We start from the raw sequence: 13,087 nt of genomic DNA on the forward strand, positions 1-13,087 counted from the left end.
CACCTCTGAAAAAATCCAAACACTGAAAGGGTTAAGGGAGTAACCGCCACAACACGATAAAGAATATGGCACAAGCACAAGAAGAGATGAAGTGCAAGAAGGTATGAACTTCAGCTGGTTGGTATCCTGAAATATGGCAAAATAGAGGAGTACAGGGGTGGGACCCTTAGTTCTGTCCTCTTTCACTCTCTTGGAACGTATTTGGTACATGTATTTTTGTTGTGAAAGGCTATATTTAAACTCAACAGAAGCAAGCCAGTACTCACCCGACTGTCTTGTCTGGGTATTCTGGCTTTGGCTGGAGTTTCTGAGCACCAAGCACTTTCCCACAGCCAGAAAACAAATTCCTAAGACCAGCCTGAAATCAACATTTTCTGCACATCAATAAAAAATGCACTTGCCTCTATGTTCAGCATATTTTTTCGTTCATACTAAGCAATGAAAATACTCTTACGGGGATGTTGGGAGTATGGAAAGACTGTATTTACAATATATACACAAGCAGAGTCAATGTAGTTAAATATGGCAGACCAGCAACAACACGCAGCAGCCAGCATCTCGCTGCAATTGGCGCTAATAAACCACTCTTGGCATTCAGACTCAATGTCCAATTCGGAACCACAAGAAGCTCTTGGCCAAGAACATGCCAGCCAGAGTCACTTGAGGGCACAGGCAGAAATTCAGAAGCAGTAGAACGACGTCGTTATTAGTAACCGTGACCAGCATATGCGGAACAGAAACATTTCAGTTCAAAAGCATGTCGACGATGGGGCGAAGCACATATTCACCATTAGGAGCCTGTGGCTGGGCGGTCAAAGTGACGCAAGTAACTGCCTCGGGTGACAGACACACATCGTGAAGCGAGCACAAGTGCGGTGGGGCGGTGCTCGGAGCATCGGCAAGTTGAGGCAGTTCCAACTGAAGAATGCTGGTTGCGCAGTCGATGAGAGCAGAATGATTCGATAAAAAGTCCAACCCAAGGATAACGTCGTGAGGGCAGTTGTGAATCAAAGCAAAGAAAACAAAAGTAGGGCGGCCGGCTCTACCTTAACGCACAGTACACATTCCATGAATAACCAGCACACCGCCGTAAGCCACATGAAGCACTCTGGCAGCTGCTGGGGTGAGGACCTTCTTTATAGGTCTACACAGGCTAGCACTCATCACAGATATGTGGGCTCCAGTGTCGACGATTGCGTGGACAGGTAGGCTGTCTATTTTAACAAAAATTACACTTCTCTTTGTGGGCACAGATAGAGGATTTGCTGCAGTAGTAGGCAATGCAGCACCACCTCTGAGGGCTGCATTTCTTAGTTTTCCGAACAGGTGCGGCCAAAAGCAACAGGGGACGAAAGGCGACATCGCTGCGGCAAATGAGAAGATGGGTGACGCGTTTGCGGTGAACGAGACTGGTGTCCGCGCGGTGATGGTGAGCGACTGTACCACGTGTTCTTAGTAGAGTTTTCCGCGCTGTTAGACTCGGCGATGAGCAAAACATTGTGGGGATTTTCATAAACACGGCTCAGGTTGGTCGGCGTGCGAGGTGTTGAGGGCCACAAGTTGCGACAGCATCAGGCGACATGACCAATGCAGCGACAGGTGAAACATATTGGCTGGTCGTCCGCAGTTCTCCACTCAGTCGGGTTGTGATAACACGGAGAGAAGCGTAGGGGTGGAGCGAAAATAGTAGAAGGGCGTTCGTTAGCTCTGGGGTTGGCGACAACACAGACAGAATGTAAACCAATGTTTTCAAGCTCCTGGCGAATGATGGCTTGTACGAAAGGAACTGAAAAAGGGGTAGTATCAGGGCTACGTGAACTGAAAGCTGCGGGTGCCATTGCAGACAGTTCACGTCAAACTATTCACATCACGTTCTCTGATGGCGGTGCATGCTGCCGTGCGGGTTCATCTTCACACGTCGACATTGCAGCAGTATTGGGAAGTCTGGCAAGTGGTTGCAAGACTCGTCAGCTTTTGGCCTGCTCAAATTGTCGGCACTTTTCGATGATAGCATCAACTGTCGAGCAGCTTTTGCACATGAGCAGATTAAAGACGTCGTCAGCAATGCTCTTCAGCACATGCCCAACCTTCTCAGCTTCTGTCATGTCGTGATCGGCTTTACGACGAAGCACCAGCACGTCCTGGATGTACGAGAGACAGGACTCTGTGGGGATTGGGCACGGGAGGCCAGTTCCTGTTTTGCGGCAATTTTACAGCCCCCTGGTTTACCAAACAACTCGGTCGATTTCTCTTTGCATTGGTGCCAGCTCGTTAGCTCCTCTTCGTGGTTTTCAACCTCACCTTTGCCATGCCTCTTAGGTAGAACAACAGGTTAGCTAGCATAAGCGTAGGGTCCCATCTGTTGATTCCACTCATGCGTTCGTACATCGCCACCCACTCCTCAATGTCGGCGCCATCGGTCCCGCAGAACGTTCCGGGGTCCCTGGGTTGCACAACCACAAATGAAGGGGGACAGCGACGTAGCTGCCGACAGTGGCATTGGAGGAGGCAACGACATTGATCCCGCATGCTCACAGTCATTCATGATGGGGACTGAGATGCGACATCTACTGCGGAGCTTCGTTTCCAGCCGTGGTACCCAGCATGTCCCACGAATATGTTACAGGGATGTTGGGAGTATAGAAAGACTGTATTTACAGTATATACACAGGCAGACTCAGTGTAGTTAAAGATGTCCGACCAGCAACAACACACAGCAGCCAGCATCTTGCGATCCTTCTTCTTCCTACCTCTTCTTTTATCCTTCCACAACAATACATTGCTAAATCCAATTTGCTCATCCACAAAGTCAGGTTTACACACACTCCAATTATTACCACAAGAGTCGGCTATTCCGAATACAGTCTATGCTCGTTACAACGGACCCACATACAACAGACTCGGATATAATGGGCCATATTTCAGCCTTAGTTTGTTCTGCCTATTATATTACTGCAACGAAGTTCACATTTAATGGACCACGCTACAACGGACTATCGGCTACAGCGGACGAAATTAGCTGCAATTTTTGTCAAAATTGGGCATATAAAACGAATGTTAGCCGTGTTGACAGGGGCTGGCAACTGACTTGCGAGGGTAAGCCAAAGATCGCGGCTTAATATCTTGCACGCGAAGGATGGAGGAAAGTGGGGCGGAAGCACACCATCTTTCACGCTCGAGGCACGGGGGGAAGCGAGTGTGGCCACATGGACTCCGTATCTTGAAAGCGATCTTCGATGTGGACAATGTGCTCACCCGCGCCAGCGCCGGGCGAGCAGAGAACAAAGTGCACGCCTGTGCGGGCCTCATCTTCAAAGTGATCTGCATTGTGGACACAGTGTGCCCAGTGCCAGTAGCTTTGTATGTGATGTACTGTCGACGTTTAGTGAGACAGCACGAAGGTAAATTCGTTCACTGCTGCCGTCGAGCTTATCTTGCTTAATTTGTTATCTTGATGTATTTGTATATGATGCTTCACCTTTTGAGCAAAACTGCGAATTTTCTTGTTCTTTACTTTGGAGGTTTGTCACTCACTCTTTGCAATAAAGTTGTTAGACATCGCAATGAAAGTTTCGGAAGTGAGGCGTCTCGGATATTCCAAATTTCGGATAAAACGAAAGTTTTTGTCATATTATTAAGATCCGTTCTAACGAGAGTCGACTGTATATGTAATTGTGCCATGTTGCTTACCATGGTCCATCCCTGCCTTACACTCCTATGAATTAACATTACTATGCCTCAATTTTCTTTTGACCAATTCAGATAATTCAAACAAGTACCAAACAAGTACATGCAGCCACAAAGAACATGAATTACCACATATTGGACAAATTTTATCTTACTCTCAAAGGTCCCTTAGATTCTAAGTTCCCATAGACAAAACATTTCTTTCGTCATCTGTATTGTGTATAGTCAACGACCGATTTTCCGGACACCTTCGCCGCACTGTCATGGTGCCCAATAGAGTCAAATGTAGAAGGACGTATGAAATTTCGGAGGCAAAAACCCTTCGCCGTCCGATTTTCCAGACTTTGGGCTATGACTGCAGGTCTGAAACGGCATTGATCGAAGCAACCACCGCTGCCATTTTGATTATCTCGCCGCCCCGAACAGGCCCTCTCGCATGCAGATCTGCTGACAGCATTAGCCGCTGCCACGGCAACGCTAGGCCTAGCTACTTCGATGTTCGCTACCAAGCTTCTTGCTGTTTGGTGCCACCACGGAGGAAGGAAAGCATAGGAGAGGCCACAGCCAGCACGGACATATTGAAGAAAGTGTGGCAGAAGTCACATGATGTTTTTCGCAAAGGACCACTGGGACTGGTACCCCGAACATCAACGTTGCCATAGCAACCACGCTCCTGAAGCTGTAGCTGCTGCTCTATGCCTGTGAAAAGTGAGGTAGGTTTTTTTCGGCCCATGTCTCTCTCGCAGCAGATTCCGTTCGCGAGACAACCTGACTGTGGAGTGTGGTGTGTAAGCTTGAAAGTTGTGTTTCAGGTCTATGAGTGCGAGTGTCAGCCAGCAACAAAGAGGCTCAAGTAATCACCCCGGCATGGGTCTTTATCGTCTTCTTCAATGCGCCACAGCAAAGCACAGGAGCACATCTGTATCACTAAAACTATTACAGAAGTTTCGTAGGCTCTGTTCTGATGCACGTCGGCAGCACGCATTACCGGTGGCTCATAGCAGTGCAAGTCCAAAGCTCCTGCCTTTCTGCTCTGGCGAGCTGATTGCAGGTGCAACGGAAGATGCCACATCAACATGGCTGCATTTCTGGCTTCAAAAACATGACGTCAAGGTCTCTGCTATTTTGTTTCTTCGCTCCATGAATGTCATGTTTTTCATTAAAACAATTCTTCCCTGTTAGCAATGGCACCGACTCCGTGTTTGTAATCCTCGCCAATGGCTTCGAAGCTCGGAAAGCACAATGCATTGCATAATGCCGGTTTTGAAAAGTCAGCTTCACCTTAATACAGCATTGTTACACGGTGAAGCATACACAAAGTATTGCGCTGACGCATACCAAAAGTGGGCAGAGGCAATTGTCACGGGACAAAGTATGTATTCCTTAATTACACACGCGTGCACCCGCTGCCTCCTGTCACAGTGTGAGCACCAATAAGCCTAATTTATAAATTCGTCTACCGGCCGGCCTTCAGAGCTATTTAGGACATGTCTGCGGTAGTTTGAGCACTTGGGGGCAGTAAAAGGCATGCATTAATTCTTTTGGACTGCCTGATTTTTCGGACTTTTTCGCGACCCCTAGAGAGTCTGATAAATGGAAGGTCAACTGCACCCCATGGAGGTGTCTAGTAAATCACTCATTCGAAATTGCCATACTTTTACAGGTTTTCTTTACCAATCTGATCAAAAATTCATACCTGCCAACTTGTGAACTTTATAATTAAAAAAAAAAAGCTCCACAGACACGACAGGAGGGGGGGGGGGGGTAGCATGCATTTCCTTTCAGTTTGATCTACGCACACGCCTTTTGTTGGATACAAACACACTTTAATATGTGTGTTATTCGGCGAACATTTCTACAACATGGTTATTTTACATTAAACCTATTATTAAAGATGACTTCCCTTTAAACACAGCACACAATTAGCAGCAAACTTGGAACAGCAGAGATTGACAACACTTGTTTTAAGACCAGCTACGTTTTCAGTGACTGCTGGTGCCAATTTCGCCTGCCGAACAAACTTGCTCAAAGCTGGTTCCCCCCTATAGTGAATGGCGTCTTGCGCCGCTACAAGAGGGTGGCCACAATTATCAATATTTCTTTTTTCCTGGCATTTCGTGCAATTTTGCTCCACCCCATGTTTAAACTTTAAAGTATCTTCATGAAAATAATTTCTTTTGCGTAAAACATTAGCAGACCGAGCCTGAAAAACCTTATGAAAGTTCTTAAAAATTTACGTAAAATTTACGAGAAATTCAGAAGACTTCGCAGGTATGAAAGTCTACTGGCTGAAAAAGTGCCAAACTCTCCTCCTTGTCTGAAGCCACGCAACCATGACTAGAGCTTTCCTGTCAAGTGCTCATGTTTATGAATGAAAAGTAATCTGTTACAAGAGTTTTCTGGCTGAAAGAACACTCGGAAGAAGCAAACTAACAGAATTTTTTAAAGCTGTCCATTTCCGAAGGCCAAATTCCCTGATGCAGTATTGACTTTTTCCCTCCAAATTTCCGTGGTTTTTTTCCCAGTGCTTAGCATTTCCCAAACCATTCCTGGCTTTCCTTGTTTCCCAGGCTGCTATGCCATTTCATTAAGACGCCTTGGCACAGGAGGAGGCAGAAGAGCCTTAAAGCTGTGTTACATGATTGCATAACCCTAATTATGGAGCTGACAGACAATGAAGCAATGAAGAAATTTCCATTTATATCATTCCTACATTTATAATTATAATAACTTCAAATAATTTTTCCTGTGTTTTTCCTTAGCTTCATGGTTACGGTTGTGACTAACAAAAACCGGGCCCCTCAGTTCTCCTTCCTATCATTCAGGAAAGTTTATCACTCCAGGTATTCATCAGCAAACAGAATAGTCTACCCAGTCGGAACATGAACAAACAATGCAATAAGCAATGCAAAGCAAAGTTTACGTGCACCGTATTTTCTCACCTCAGTTACCTCCACAGGTAGATTTTTGACACACAATGTCCTCGATCTGACAACCTCAGCTTCTCTGAAAACAGACAGCAAGGCATCACTCATTAGTGGTCATAACAAATTTGTGGTATCCACATAAGAACATCACAGTTCCTTTATTTAGACTAAATTTATGTAAGGAGATGTTGGCAAGGCCCGTAGAGGCACCAGCCACTCCAATATGCAATAAAAAAAAATGAACACTCAAAAACGAACTCCTGCGAGTAGTTCTTAAGTTGTGACACAAAATCTACTAGCGCATTACTCAAGTTCAACAAGCGCAATGCAATATGTGTTAAAGCAAACAAAAAACACACTATGAAAACAAGGCATACACCATAATATAAGAACATACACGGTCACATATCTGGAATCTATACAGTCCCAAGTGTGGCAAATGTCAATGTAGATGTCTGAATTAACGTACATAAAGCTCTAATTTCTACATTAACAAAGCTATTTCATATCTCCACACTATTCCACAATGCCCGTTTCATCAAGAAACTCTACCAATGCACATACCGCCTACATTTGGGATGTTTCTCTTGGACACATACCCTAGAGTTTCTTCCACAACTTTCTCCATTAGTAATGACAGATATGTCACTATAAGTGATCATCAGTTAGTCTTCAAAAAAAAAAAAAAAGGTGACAAGGTTGCTCTATCAGGTAAGATCACCAAAGTGTGCTGTTACATGGCTAGGGTTCAGCATTTTCAGTTTAAAGGAACACTAAAGATAAAAACTAAGTCGACATGGACTGTTTAAATACCATTCCAGAAACATCACAAGGCTTGTTTGGCACCAAGATTTAGTTTACAAGAAAATTGCATCTGAAGGGTCTGAATGCCTTTTTCGAAATTCAAATCTCCCGCCACCTAACCGGGGGAGTGGTGACGTTGCATACGCCATCACCACCCTTTGCTGCTGTCAGTGAGTAAAACCCCGCCCGAATGGCGGCGCTACCAAGCCAAGACAGTGGTGGATTCACCACTGCAGCTGCTTTTTGGTCAAGTGGCGTAGACTGTTTGGGCATCCTGCGACATTACATGGAAGCTGAATTCTCTGCCACTCGCCCCCAGCTTGTGCAAGTTTCACAAGCCAGCAAAACCAGCACAGCACTAGGCGATGACGAAACTAGTGAAACGCAAAAGCGTGGGCTGCGCGGAGTCAAGCGGAAATGAAACCTTTCGACCGCCCGGGGCGTTGTCAAGGGTAATTTCAATGAGTTCTTTCTCTAAAAAATAAAATAGAATGGGACAAGTAGTGTTTTATTTCGTCCTATAATATGATACAAGGGTGTTTTTTGCAACGAATGGTTGAGTACTAGTGACAGAATTTAACTGAGGAGTGCTTGCCTCATCGGGCAAGTGCTTGTATGTCCCGGGGGAGTCTCTAACCATGTCCTGCATTTACCTTAATTTCTCTATTGTTAAGGCGACGCCTTAGAGATTCTCGAGCACTAATCTATCACTTTAACTTGACTTAATATTTGCCTTTGGTGTCCCTTTAAACAAAAAATAAATAAGTGAATAAATAAAAATGGAAGAAATAGTACACCCCACCCCTCTTTTTTTTTTTTTAAAGGGAGTTTGGTTTTACTCAAAACAGGCCATTGAAAGCAAATATGCCAGTGAGCTAAGACAGTGATCACGTTGCAGTTGCAGACATGCACTCCGATGCAAGGAGCCTGGGCCAAGTCAAAGCCCCCTGTAACCCAGGAAATCTACTCGTTTCTTTATTTGGACCCATTTTGCCTTTCACTAGAATGAAATCCAGAAACTTGTAGGGGGTAGACTAAGGGGTTGGGAGGCCTTGGCCGTGCTCTGTGCAGTCTTTGCATGCAGTGGTTGAACTGGAAAAGTTTGACGATGGGTCATACCTATTTTCTCTTTTCTGTTCTATATTATTCATTGGACCTCTATACCCACATAACACAAATAAAGTTTGATCCTATTAGTGCTCAAATATCACATGCATTCTCCTAAATCCTGCACAGTAACACCGTCATATGGCATACCGACAGCTATAAAACCTTGTTATTCGGTGGTTTGGTTATAAATAGAGCATTTAAGAGTCGGATGTGCACTTGTATAGCCTGTTTCAGCTTCAAAAAATTTGTGAACCAGATATTCACAAAAAATCCACATTTTCAGTGGAAATAAAAATTGAAAAAAAAAATGCTACACTGTAGCCATGGCAAATCTCAGTGCATCTGTTGTGCCCACAAAGAATTCTAAAATTCTTCTGAATGTGTATGTGTCGGAGTATTTACACGCCGGCAATTTTCTCTGAATGTGCACTTCATACAGGTGTATTTGCACCTTACTGATATATTTGCATGAGTGAAGCATCTCATGATAAATGCACTACATCTATCTAGTGCTGGTGCTTTTGGCACTTTCTTGCACACACACTAGAGAAGCTGGTTGTCACATCAGCAAGGTAACAGCAAAAAATGACTGTTCTAAATACTGTACGGCTTGTGTTGAAGTCATGATGGACACCATGTTGAAGCCTAACTGCTACCTGACTTCACTTTGGCTAAATCGGTTATAAATGAGCAGTATATACTACCGAAATGATCTTGGTAGAGCTGGTAAACATATAAATCAGCAGCCGTTGAATAGCACCTCAGCAGACGACGTGTGCAGCTGGCAGTTGGCTAAAATAATGCAATTCCCAGTATGTAACTTCCAAAATTTGTTTGTGAGTTGTGCAGCAGTGGACATTTTTGGATGTTTCAATTTCATTATAAGAAATGTTGACTTTCGTGAGCTTTCTGTGGCTCCCCCCAGTCATATTTCAAGTGTATAATTTTTCACGGAGGCTGCTCTATGTCTACTATATGAAGTTAGGACTTCTTGTGCAGTCAAAAATGTTGTAGTTGGCCTTTAAGAGCACTACTAGCAAAGCGAACAACTCTACTTCTAGCCAATTGACTAATTTTGAGCAAAATTATGAAATATTCAAAAGTGCAAACACAAAGAAGCAAAAACCTGCACTGTTGCTGGAGATTTGTGAAGAAAACAAAAAAGAAAACTAGCCAATGAGTCGATGGAAATTTTTTTATATCAACGATGTCACGTACAACCAGTGTATTCTTGCCCACATGGCAAATGTCAAATTTTATAAGCTTCAACAAGAGTTCACTGGCATGTGGGTGCTCCCCCTGCACATCTCAAAGCAGAAGAAATGCTTCGCTCACACTTTGTATGCAATCACAATAATGCTGCCGCAAAAGTTTTCTCAGTTCCAGGTACTACACAATTTTAATAGGGAGAGTAGCATAGCAACAAGGACGAACAAGTATAAAGCAATGCCTTCTGCTTTGGGGCTCAGTTCAATTACCATGAGAGTCTATTGAAGCCGCTTGTAAAGGCAGTTTCCACTCTCACCCCATGCCATGATCTCTCCTACAAAATTTCGCAGTTAAATAACTACTTTTAGCTGTAACTGCAGCGATAACTGCAGCATCTTTCATTGCTTTCTTCTGTTTTGACCAACAATGTTTTGTTATTTTGATTGTGCCCCACTCCTGTATGAGCCTGTAAGAAGGCTTACAGTATTGCTAAATAATTCAAAATAAAAATCTGTAGTGACTGGGAAGTGGCATGCGGCAATGCAGTCACACGTGGCAATTTTCTCTCTGTGCAGAGGTCGTATCGGTTGCATAAGTTCATCAAAGTACGCCGATCCTGAAGAGTCCTCCTCCATCATGTCATCATATCAAACCTGCACACCATGGCAAACAGTGCATACAATCTGTCGCATGGTCGAAAACAGGCCACTGGCTCATCACTATCCCCACAATGCCAGTCACTTATGGAAGGAAAATAAGTGGTGCCAAACTACAGTAGAACACAAATTGACACAAAGTTCTTGTCCCCATTATTTCACACTGTTCATATTCCTTTGATAAGCCACTCGCACAGTGGGTATAGTGAAATGCGCTAGGTGGTGGTCAAGTGACTGGAACTGACACCTCCTGCAGCCTACGCATAAACACGACAAAGGGGTCTTGTTCAGCATGCTGCCATAGTCATGGCAGGGTTTTTCTTTTCTTTAGGTGTGTTTTTTTAAAACTGACTGGGAAAGCAGTGTACTGTGATCATTTGTACACTGAAGTGGTCATGGCTTTTCTTTTTTTGTAATAATGCACTCGGTCCCCTGAAGATAAGGTCCAAAAATAATGTTTTTACATGTTACTGTGCACAGCTTTACTCGTCCAAAGTGCAAGTTAGTCATCATTTGTGCAACTGAGACTAGACTACGCCGCTCGGCCTAAAACATGACAGAAGAGTTGTTCAAGGCAAACGCTGCAATCACTGCACTGTACTTGAACTACAAACAACAAAGTTGGCAATTTCATTACTCGGAAAACGCTGGCAAGCACTCAAGTGGTAGGTTGACCCCAGGGCCTTGGTTGTAACTGTTGAAAGAGACGGAGAAATACTCCTCACTCAGTGGGTCCCAATCGTCCAAAGTACTTAAATCACCGGACATTACGCACCTGAAATAAAAGGCACGCTCGTTGTAACGAAAACAGTGCGGGTAACGCTAAGTCAAAATTTGTTAAGACTGAAATGCTACTCAAATTACTTGCTGTCAGCAACTTCCTTCAATTAAGTACTTCTTACGCTAAAAACTAGGACGGCAGTCCTACTGGCTACAACGCCTTCGCGGGGGGTGCAGGCTTCTCAATTATTCGTATCGCACACCTGCAATGATCATCAAGAAAGTCGCACAGCGAACTAAGTCCAACGATAAACTTCAGGAACGTATTTCATGTGATTTCTGGCAAACCGCATTGCACGCCAAACACGTGTCTCAATCGAGCAGTAAACAAAGCAGTGGGAAAGCTGCGGCTACTCAGCGTCAATGAGACGCTCTCATTGCAGATGTCCTTATTGATTTAACTGCACGCTGCCAGGCCCCGTTTTACACTCTACATGATTGCCTGACACCGCCTCATGGCATTCAAAAGCTTTCACGCATGCATATGCACTGCATTGCTATCAAGAGACTTTATGAACCATTACAGCAACGCAGCCGCGATTTGTAAAGTCGGCGCCGCTTCGACAAACGCTACGAAACGCGCCGACCACCGGCGGATTATTAAACTTGACTTTGGTATCCGCTCACACGATGCTTTCGGGGCGAAATTCGCGATTGCTAACGGTGTGCTACAACGTTACGAACTCACAACACGCTTTCTGCACGAACAATTTAGGTATGGAGTCGCGACACAATCAACACCGATTTGTTTCTATTGAAGCACGACATCGAAAATTAAACGGTTCATTGTGCTTACAACTGTAACACTACATTATGTCCTCATATGAGCTCTTGAAATATCCGGATGCAGAGGCAAATCGCAAATTTTGCGCAGGATTACTGAGGCGCACACGGGCAGGTGATCGTGCTGTCACACAAAGCACGTGCTTTCGTGCCTGAAATAAGCAGTAAAAGCGCACGAAAATGTCGCATTCGTAATTTTTCGCAAATGACATGGCATGCTGAAAGCACACCTCATCGGCGGTTACCAAAAAAAGCACTTACCACAAAGAGTTCCTGCAGGAACGCACGCATGCTCTGTCAAACGCATGAAGTCTGGGTCAAAAACATGCGCGGAGTCCTCGAAGTTGTTCTAGCGTTCTAGCAGATACGACAGGCGAAAGCAATGTAGAAGCAGAAGCATTGGTAGAAGCATGGAGGAAGGCAGCGCCAGCAGTGCGCAAGCGGAATACGCGCACTACTGGAGCACAGAGCTACAAGCAGAATGGCGCGATAGAAATGGTAAGCAGCGCCACGGTACCTGCTATAGATATCGAGTGGTCGCGTGGCATGGTAATATGCAGCTTTACGTTTTCTTCCGTTTTCTTTTCCAATTATCATTACCAAACCATTTTAGTCTGAAGCTCTGTAGCATAAACTAGCACAACATCAAATTATCTGTCTCTGCTGGGGCTAAGGAAACTGGAAAGTTTCACTTCAAACTGGCTCTGTACACCTGGTGCAAATTTTACCAAAGTTTCACGCAAAGATTTTTGTGTGTGTTCGAAACTCTATGGCCCTAGATTGGCACATACAGATAACGCTCACATCACTCCGCATATGCGACACAATCGTTCTTTCCGAAGAGGAATTGTTCTTTCTTTCTGAAGCCAACTTCAGGAAACTCAGGAAGAAAGCTCTTTAGTGCGATTAGCATATTCTCAGGGAACTTGACCCACATTGCAGTACGTTTTTATGTAACCTCTTTCAGACCACAACTTGGGCCACTGGGTCTGTTTTCCGAATAAACGGATTCGATCAGTGGGTAGTACGTGTGCAACTGCATACAATGGGTATATATCTTTGCCACACTTTTAACGGAGTACCCCTTAAAGTTTGTCCGGTGCTCGGACGAATCGAACCCGCGTTACACGG

At 44.5% G+C, this 13,087-nt stretch overlaps 1 protein-coding gene across 1 annotated transcript in view; it reads right to left on the reverse strand.

Moving 5' to 3' along the window:
• LOC142572524 (tudor domain-containing 6-like) overlaps positions 1 to 12,257 on the reverse strand; it is an 81,832-nt gene extending 69,575 nt beyond the window's left edge. The window contains exons 1-4 of the mRNA XM_075681690.1: positions 12,218 to 12,257; positions 11,031 to 11,087; positions 6,630 to 6,693; positions 267 to 358 (exon numbers count right to left, since the gene is read on the reverse strand). The gene's annotated coding sequence lies outside the window, so the exon portion shown is untranslated. The remainder of the gene's footprint in view (positions 1 to 266; positions 359 to 6,629; positions 6,694 to 11,030; positions 11,088 to 12,217) is intronic.
• Between the last annotated feature and the right edge of the window lie 830 nt (positions 12,258 to 13,087).

The sequence above is a fragment of the Dermacentor variabilis genome, chromosome 2 (assembly GCF_050947875.1).
Source record: "Dermacentor variabilis isolate Ectoservices chromosome 2, ASM5094787v1, whole genome shotgun sequence".
In the NCBI taxonomy this organism is placed as follows: Eukaryota; Metazoa; Arthropoda; class Arachnida; order Ixodida; family Ixodidae; genus Dermacentor; species Dermacentor variabilis.